General features: G+C 34.9%; 1 long non-coding RNA gene across 2 annotated transcripts; it reads right to left on the minus strand.

Moving 5' to 3' along the window:
* Positions 1-4,530: 4,530 nt before the first annotated feature.
* LOC140821476 (uncharacterized) lies at positions 4,531-5,805 on the minus strand. Of its 2 annotated transcripts, none has more exons than XR_012115752.1 (3): positions 5,710-5,805; positions 4,829-5,320; positions 4,531-4,673 (listed from the first exon to the last, which is right to left on the minus strand). It is a non-coding gene; the product is annotated as an uncharacterized lncRNA (long non-coding RNA). The 2 variants fall into 2 exon arrangements; XR_012115751.1 differs by lacking the exon at positions 5,710-5,805 and adding an exon at positions 5,435-5,493.
* Between the last annotated feature and the right edge of the window lie 4,475 nt (positions 5,806-10,280).

The following is a 10,280-nucleotide window of genomic DNA, read 5'->3' on the forward strand; positions in this document are numbered from 1 at the left end:
TTAATTAATTCAACACTTGAATTAATTTAATTTAGTCCATAATAATGCATATGAAAATCACAATTTTCAAATACATTACTCGTTTGACCAACTTTTAATTTAGGAACACTTCTTCAAATTAAAAGTTACATTCTCCTTATAGAAGTTATACTTCTATTTTTATTTATGCTTATAAACTCCTTTATAAGCCGTTCAACACATTGAACTATTTTACTTCTCAACGGGATCTAGAAAGCTAGCACTTGTGTGGCCCTCAATGGTTCATATATACAACTAGCCGTGGGTTTACATCTCTATGTGATTCGGACTAAACATGTCTTTATTCGAGCATACCCCAGTTGCTCCATTCTTACTTATCAACTCCTTGATATTAAGAACATCAGAACTCAAGTCTGAGAATACCCAACCAATCATGTTAAACGCCTAGCAGCATCGATTACATGATTCCCTAGGTATCAAATGATAGTGCCTGCAAGAACCATTTAATTATGGTTAGCGTACAGTACGGTCCCTTCAACTCATATATCCCGACCGATTCGACAACCATTGGTATATCGAGATTTGTTAATGAATCGATACTATGTGTCATGTCGAACATGCATAGATGGTGTAATCTACGAAACCCCTTTCATAATTACCACCATACTCTGATCAGAGATTTCATACTACATACACATATGATATCCATACCCGAAGGTAAGCGGTGAATCCCCGACTACAATGCATCGACTCCTTGCCACCTGATGACCCCATATGAGTCGGTAAACAAGTCAAAGTACAATGCTAGCACATAGAGTCTCAATGTTGTCCCGGGTCATAAGGACTAATGGTGTACAACCATAAACTAGGACGTTTCCACACGATAAGTGAGAACCACTTGGAAAGTCCTTTATGGAGGGTTGTTCAGTGCACTCTACAAAGAGCACCTATCTGCATGTTCGGACATCACAATGTCCCCTACCAATGAAACATGGTATTACATCTGTAAGGCTTGCGATTATTAGTCTTCATTGATGTAATATTCGAAAATATGAGAATGCATGACATGTAATGAGAAGCACTAGATTTATTAGTCTTCATTGAGGTGATATTCGAAGATATGAGTATGCATGACATGTAACGAGAGGTATTAAGTGAGATGAGATGATGAAATGTTGCTTGAAGAAGAGACCGCACCCGCGCCCTTTTTTATACCGCACCCACGGTTGAGTGGCAGTAGGGTGTGCTTTTTGAACAATTGACACCGCACCTGCACTATGAAATGGACTGCACTTGCAGTTCATGGACAGCAAGTTTGAGGGTTGCTACTGGAGATTGAGCGCACCCGCGCTAAGAAGATACCGCACCCGCGGTGAATGGCTAGTAGGGTAGGAAATTTTATACGAACTCGGACCGCACCCGCGGTCGACGTTTATGCAATTTTGGATGAACTGCCGAAGCCTGAGCGCACCTGCGGTCTAGATGGAGCGCACCCGCGGTGCTGCATGCGAGAAATCCACCTTTGTTTCTTATGATGACACATGGCATATATATATAGAACTGTGATGAGTCTTCATTTCAGCAATTCCATCAGCCAAGAATCATGTGGGGATCCGGACACTAATCATGTTCTAAATCATAATTATGACTAATAAATCAATTAGTATAAACAGTGTCTAAATTATTTTTTTTAAAATGCAAAGCGGAAAAGTAATGTAATTTACTTCAAATTACATATTAAACATAAACATACAATCCTGTGTTATCTACAAGAATTCAACTAGGTTCAACTACATATCAGTGTTGAATCCTAAGTTGCTTCGAAGCCCGGATCTCCACGCTATCTAGTCCAGCCTCGTTCTCTTCTTGACCCTGATCCTATTCCACCTGTTGCCATGCACACATACAAACAAGACAACAGCCGGATAACTCCGGTGAGAAATACATTCTCATTATAAATCATGTATACATGCATTTCATATAACAAGTATAAAAGCATGAAATAAACATTCATAACATGTATCAAAATCAGCACATAAACCATATCGAGAATACAACCTATTCTCAGCATGTACTTGTTAGAGTAGGTGCACGTCGAGCCAAGTGTTGGCCGAGTGTTCACAATGAAAAGCTATGTATAAACGATCTTTATTTTAACTAGGAAAAAGCACGTGCAACGCACGTGAGTAATATACGAAGAAATACAAATGGAAAAAAAAAAAAAAAACCAATATTTTTGTAAAGAATAATTGATGTAATACTACAAATGTGAAAATATACCAAATTTGTTTATAAGGAATCATTCATATAATACTACCGATGCCAAATAAATAAGAACTATTCAATATTTTTCCTTTTATACGCTAATCACTATCGATATAGATATTTTTTTTAAGCTGATCACTTTAACTTCTGCTTCAATACACGTCTTCTTCTTTGAGTAAATGCAGCAATTTTCTTGTAAACTTCGATTTCAAAACTTCCATCTTTTGCATGCTTTGATACTTGTACATCATCTAACATAGTTGTAGTTTTTGGTGAATCTGTTTTTTTTTTCCTTTTGCGATCCTGGAAACTAGCAGCCGTCATTTGCTTTCCAGGCTGTTTGGTATCGAAGATATCTAAGAACGGCCTTTGGAAGCCATCCACTACTATAGATAGTTCCTTTTTCTGCTTAACAATTTCTTGATTCATCTTGAAAAGAAACATATGCTGCTCTTCCTTGATTGAGTTGTCAAGAGCAATGAGAAATTTTTTCTCATCCAGTTCTTGTTATTATATAGTTTAAATTGGAAGTTTAATAATAAACATTTGGAAACTTGACAATATGATTTACAATTACAATTATGTATACTTTTTTGAGTAATTCAATATACTCATTCACTGAACAACCAATAAAATCTGAGGCAACATCTTCAAACAATATAAGTCTTTCTGATGTGTCATTATCTTGCACTGTCATCGTTAAACAATCATTACAAGAAAAACGCCATACAACAACACACATACGACAACGGTTTTTGTGCAAAACCGTTATCGTAGAGTTTTTAACAACGGTTTTAGCCAAAACCGTTGTCTTTTGGGGATCAAAGACAACGGTTTTTTAAAACTGTTGTCTTTGGGGGGTCAAAGACAACGGTTTTAGGGTCAATGACAACGGTTCATAGAACCGTTGTCTATTAGCGTGGTTTTTTTGGAAAATAGACAACGGTTTTAAGAAACCGTTGTCGAATAGCGTGGTTTTTGGACAAATAACAACGGGAGGGGAAGACGTTGTCAAATTTAGCGACGAAATTTCAAACAACCGTCGCTAAAATTAGCGTCGGTTGGCCATTAACCGTCGCTCAATTAAGATCAGCGACGAGTTTGAATAAACAGTCGCTAATTATAGCGACTGTTTTAAATCATACCGTCGCATGTTTAAAATTAGCAACGGTTTAATGTTATCTGTCGCTAAATTTAGCAACGGTTTTTAAACTACCGTCACCAAACTTCGCGACGGTGTGAATTACAACCGTCGCAAAATTAAAACATGCGACAGTATTTCAAAACCTGTCGCTAAATTTTGCGACGATAAAATTAAAACTGTCGCTAATTTAAATTTTGGCGACGGTTTAACAACAAACCGTCGCCAACTCACTATAAATACCCGCGTTCCACTCCATTTTCTTGCACAACACTTAAACTTTTTCTCCTTCACAACATTTAAAATTTTTCAACACTTCAAATTTTTCTCACTACTACAACACTTAAACTTTTCTTATACAAAATTTTATCACTTCACACAACACTTAAAATTTTTTCTCATACACATTTTTATCACTTCACACAACACTTCAAATTTTTCTCTCATACACATTTTTATCACTTCACACAACACTTAAAATTTTTCTCTCATACACAATTTTATCACTTCACACAACACTTAAAATTTTTCTCTCATACACAATTTTATCACTTCACACAACAATTAAAATTTTTCTCAAACACTATTTTATCCCTTCACAACACTTAAAATTTTTTTCTCTTACATTTAAAACACTTAAAATTTTTCTCTTTTACACGATTATAGTTTCGATTGTTACTTTCTTTTAGATTTATTAAATTATTAAAAGAATTTTTTTTTATTTTTCGAAACAAAGTAGCGACGGAATGCATGATTAAAGACCGTCGCTAAATGTTACGACAACGACGGTTTTTATATGCTGACCATCGCTAAATTTAGCGACGGTTGTTATATGTAGGCCGTCGCTAAATGTTGCGACGGTTATGATTAAAACCGTTGCGAATGGATTTAGCGACGGTTTTATATACCGTCGCAAATGCTACCTACCACAACGGATAAAAACCGTTGTCGTTGAACGGACTTTCAACAACACCATCTGTTACAACAGTTTTTAAAAGGCTACGACAACGGATTTTATCCGTTGTTGTAGCCCGTTTTTCTTGTAGTGAATACCTATTGAAATTCACGTGGCATCAAAGTATAAGTAGAATTTTTTAACATCACTAAAACATTTGAGAATATGATTCATACCTTTGCATAATTTGAACAGGTTGTTTTGTCCAATTTGCACACTTTTTCTTTTCGTTGTTTTGATGATTGCTTTGAGACAACTAGCACAAGCTTCATATCATGGGTTTGATTTATTCTCAATCTCGCATATAGTTGCCTTAAAGCAGTAATGCATGTCCTGTGAGAAAAGAGTAAAGCTTTAATATTTATGCATATTACATAATATCATTTACAAGTACATATTTAATTATATATTTATATTAATATTTAGTAACATCATCTTATGTAAATTTATTTTGGAAACCATATACCGAGTTGTAATATTTCTTGTACATGCTTCAAAGAAATATTCTTATCCATCAATTGCCTTGAGACACTTGTTTTTTTTTTTCACGTCATCGGCAAGCATAAAGATATCATCATCAGATAATACATTTTTCATAGAATAAATAAAGGAAAATAAATTGTATAGTAGATATATGTTATAGTATAAAAAAATAATAATAGTAAAAATGAAGATGTAGAAAATAGATTTTCGTCCCATTTCAAACTTGCACATCGAAAATGGAACTGCATAGAAATGTTAATGCGAATGTAATATTTTTTTCCATGAAATAATTTTGACAAGATAAAGTACAAAATGATAATAAGGATATAAAGATAAGTAGTTATCATATTTTTTTACAATATAACAATTTATCACAATGTGCAAAACAATGATGAAACGAAGTTTGGAAAACCTGCTTGACTTAGAACCTCTTTCTTTCTTTTTATTTCTTGGCTCAGATGTGTTCTCAGTCCTTATTATGACTTTTGAGGCACTTGCTGCAAATGGCTTTAATATTAATACATTTGACGACATCAAGTATAAAACACGAGACAACTAATTATTTTATGCGATCGGTGAGGCTCATAGTAGCCTATAAAGAAAAATTATACCTTGGTAGTTTGATTCTTATGGCATATTAAAAATAGCCTTAGAGCTATTATCTTCGAATCAACCTGTTGATAAAAATAATTTCGGAATATTATATCGTATCACAATAGTGACAATCCTGGAGTAAGACGAGATTGATTTGTGTGAAACCATTAGCTACTTCGTTACATTAGTGAGGGAGACATGCAAAATGTTACAATATTAAAATGATGATATGAAAATGAAATATTAATAAAAAAAAACTAAATACGTCTTGAGCAAAATGTTAAATGCAAACCTTTTGGATGAGGTAAGTGAAGGTGTTCAGCCCATGGTGAATTTCTCTGTGGATGAGCAAATCGGAATTAATTGATGAGGAAATCGAAGTTGCCAAATCAATTCAAATAAATCAGTTATATGTAGGAGGAAATAAAATACTACTTATCAAGATTCAAGTCACTCTACATATATAAACTTGAACACTGAAATAAAAAAAAATATTCATAACAACACAGTTGTTTAAAACCACGAAATTGATGCAGTCACGTTATTGAGCCAATCAAAAACAACAAAATTGGTTCATTTCATGTTTTAATAAAAAAAAATCACCAATCCATATTTCATCAACCCTAATGGTCACCCCACTACTCAAGTAATAGTAATACACTCACAAAAAAAAAAAGCAATATCACGTGAATCAGTTGCATCCCCAGAACATGTAAGGTACTATGTGCACCACCCGCAGGAAGTCATGGCACTGCCACATTCATATTCTCAGATTTTCTCATCCCAGATATATGTTCCATGAAAATGTGATAGTTTAAATTTATCCAATTTCCGCAACTTGAATGGTAATAATCTAATAGGTGTTCTGAAACTACATATCTTAAGAAAATCGTGAGACTACATATTGGCCATCTTATATGCAATATTTGGTCTCAATTTACTGCAACGATTTTCAAACAAATCTTCATTGTTTAAACGATGAGTAATATACCAGCAAACAAAATATACAAACACCATATTGACCATACGGACGTAGAATGTCTCAACACATATAAGCACATTCCAAAAGAATAAATATAAGTAAGTATGATCGAAGAAATATAAAACAACCAATGATGTTAGCAAGTGTCCACCATGGACGGAAATTAGCTGGTATGGTTTACGAGAGAGAGTTCCGAAATCGGTTTACGGTTCAAAGAAAATAGATCTCATTGCCTAATTTAATTTTTTTTCATTGGAATTATCAAAATTCATTAACTGTATTTGTTTGGAATCAGATTATGAGAGGCGAAATTAAATAGAGTAGGAGTTTGGTGTATAAAGGAAAAAGCGACGGAAAGGGGAAAGGGGAAGTGGGGGTGTGATGGAGGAAGCGTATGAGAAATGGTGTTGTATTAAAATAATTAGGGTAAAAGTGTAAATTCACCATTCAAGGAGAAACATGATTAATTAAGGGTGAAAGTGTAAATTCACAATTGTTGATGTAAATAATTATTCACACTTTTAATTAGAAGATAGATAATATTTGAATTTATTGTTTTGGCACTTCTTTATCTGTATACCCATGCTAGTTGCATAGATAAAGCCCTTGAATATACAAATAGTAGAAAGAATATGAGATGCTCATATGATGAGTATCATGAAACTCATATTTGTAATACTGTATATTCTAAACGGTTGCTAGTCCATTCAGCCGCCACTAAAAAGGATATAGGCCGCTAGAGCTCGAGACTAGTACCTGCGATGTGAGTATCATGTTTCATTGGTAGGGGACATTGTGATGTCCGAGCATGCAGATAGGTGCTCCTGGTAGAGTGCACTGAACAACCCTTTATAAAGGACTTTTCAAGTGGTTCTCACTTATCGAGTGGAAACGTCCTAGTTTATGGTTGTACACCATTAGTCCTTATGACCCGGGACAACATTGAGACTCTATGTGCTAGCGTTTCACTTTGACTTGTTTACCGACTCTCATGGGGTCATCAGGTGGCAAGGTTGGGTGTTATGTCGAAACATATAGGAGTCGATGCATTGTAGTCGGGGATTCACCGCTTACCTACGGGTATGGATATCCTATGTGTTTTCATGTATATGTAGTTTGAAATCTCTGATCAGAGTATGGTGGTAATTATGAAAGTGGTTTCATAGATTACACCATCGATGCAACTACGACATGACACATAGTATCGATTCATTGACAACTCTCGATATACCAATGGTTGTCGAATCGGTCGGGATATATGAGTTGAAGGGACCGTACTGTACGCTAACCATAATTGAATGGTTCTTGCAGGCACTATCATTTGATACCTAGGGGATCATGTAAGCGATTCTGCTAGGCGTTTAACATGATTGGTTGGGTACTATCAGACTTGAGCTCTGACGTTCTTGTTATCAAGGAGTTGATAAATAAAAATGGAGCAATTGGGGTATGCTCGTATAAGGACATGTTTAGTCCGAATCACATGGAGATGTGAACCCACGGCTAGTTGTATCAGTGAACCATTGAGGGCCACACAAGTACTTGCTTTCTAGATCCCGTTGAGAAGTAAAATAGTTCAATGTGTTGAACGGGTTATAAATGAGTTTATAAGCGTAAAGAAAAATAGAAGTATGACTTCTATGAGAGAAATGTAAATTTTAATTTATGGATGTGTTCCTAAATTAAAATTGGCCAAGTGAATAATGTATTTGAAAATTGTGATTTTCATAAACATTATTATGGACTAAATTAAATTAATTCAAGTGTTGAATTAATTAAACACTAGTGGACCTAGTAGAGTCTAAATAATTAAATTAATTCAAGTGTTGAATTAATTAAATTATATTGAGTCTTTTAGAGCTCAATTTAAATAAATTATTTAACTAGTGGGCTTGAGTAAATTCAAGTGATGTTTAATTAGTCTCAAATATGTTTGAGATAATTAAATTTAGTCCATGGTTTTTAATTTGTTAAAAACCATATAATATATGCATGCATGGGAGGTGAAGGGTTGGAGACAACTTTTTGTGTCTCCAAGGCTTGGCATGCAAAAGTTGGTCTCTACCTTTTCACAAACCAAGACAACTCATTCACTCTTCCCTCCCACAAGCAATGGCCGAAATTGTTGTTTTCTCTCGTCCAAGTTTTTCTCTCTTTTCTTCTTCAAGTGTTGAGGAAGAAATAATCCTCTCCTTGAAAAATCCTCTTGATTTTCTAGTGCAAATTAAGAGGGGATTTACCAAGCAAGTGGTGGGCCTAATTTTGAAGGAAGGAGGAGGCTTGTAGATCTTCTTGTCATTCAAGAGCTTTGTTGTTTAACAACAAAGTTGGAGCCACAATCAATCTTTTAAAGAATGATAGGTATATCTCTCAAACACCCTATGTATGACATGTGTTTGTTTTTGTATTTGCTACACAAAAGTGGGGTGGCCGAAAATATTCATGAAAAATTCGATTTTTAAACTTCCGTTGCGCTTCCGGTCACCGTAACCGATTCCCTTTCAGTACGATCATCAGGAACATAAATCAAAACAAATCAATATAAACTGTCACTTAGACTCGTGACTCCATATTTTAGACTAGACTCAATCATAGCCTAGGGATCCTGGTTCCTAGATGTTGGCATTCCATATCGATCACCAGTAATAGAAGAAATTCCGATTCTATCCACATCGATATGGTATCGATCACCAGTAATAGAGAAGCTCTGATTCTATCCACATCGGTGTAGTATCGATCACCAGTAATAGAAGAAACTCCAATTCTATCCACATCGTTGTAGTATCGATCACCAGTAATAGAAAAATCTCCAATTATATCCACATCGATATGATATCGATCATCAATAATAGAAGAAGTTATGATTCTATTCACATCGATACGGTACCGATCACCAGTAATAGAAGAAGCTACCATTCTATCCACATCGATAGCCAATCATCCGGTGACAGACTCTGGCACTATCGTCAATACACTATCTTGTGACATCGTGCAATGTGCCCGTGGCGATCCCGCCACTATCAGGCGCTTCTGTCAAAAGATCACTTGTATAATACCTGCTATCTATCAATCATGAAAACAAGCATTTTCACTTGTATTGCAATTATTCATGCAATACAATAACGTATGTGATTTAGGGAAACTCGAGCCAAACCTCACTCGAGTTGTGCAATCCCAACTCAACATTAATTTATACCTTTATCTTCTCGCTCTGACGATGAAGAAGTTTTGAATTCAACTCTGTCCATTCTCAATCTGGTAATAATAATATCAAACAGGCACAATATCAATATCTAACTCAATTCAATACCTGTTCTGATCAATACTCAAATAAAAATACAATCTGATCAATATCAATTGACATACGGTAACACAATACAATCTAAAACAATACCGAATTTGATCAATATAAATCAACTGATGTTTCGACAGTACAACAATACAGTCTCCATAACCCTGTCAGTCCGAACATCACAAATATAATACCAGAACTCATAATCACTATCGATATAACTCATAAATTTCAATGATAATACAAATCTGATATCGAATCTCAGTCAAATCGATTCCGAAAATCATAACAAATACATAAACAGTCTGTTATTTAATCTGACTTCACATATACAATGTCCACTGTATCAGAAACACCATATATGATTCCTATTCAATTCTGACAATATCATAATTTCAAATCGTATCTAAACATAACAAAACTTACGTCCAGTTGTAGCTGTCGACGCTAGAAACACGGTGCTGAAGCCGGATTCAAAAACATAAGGACGGATCACTCGTAAATCTCAAATCTCACGTAAAGCTCCTCGGTGCTTCCCTTCTCTATTCTGAGGAAATTGCTTGGATATACATATATATATATATATATA

This window comes from Primulina eburnea, unplaced genomic scaffold (genome assembly GCF_022965805.1).
Source record: "Primulina eburnea isolate SZY01 unplaced genomic scaffold, ASM2296580v1 ctg579_ERROPOS2970300, whole genome shotgun sequence".
Lineage (NCBI taxonomy): Eukaryota > Viridiplantae > Streptophyta > Magnoliopsida > Lamiales > Gesneriaceae > Primulina > Primulina eburnea.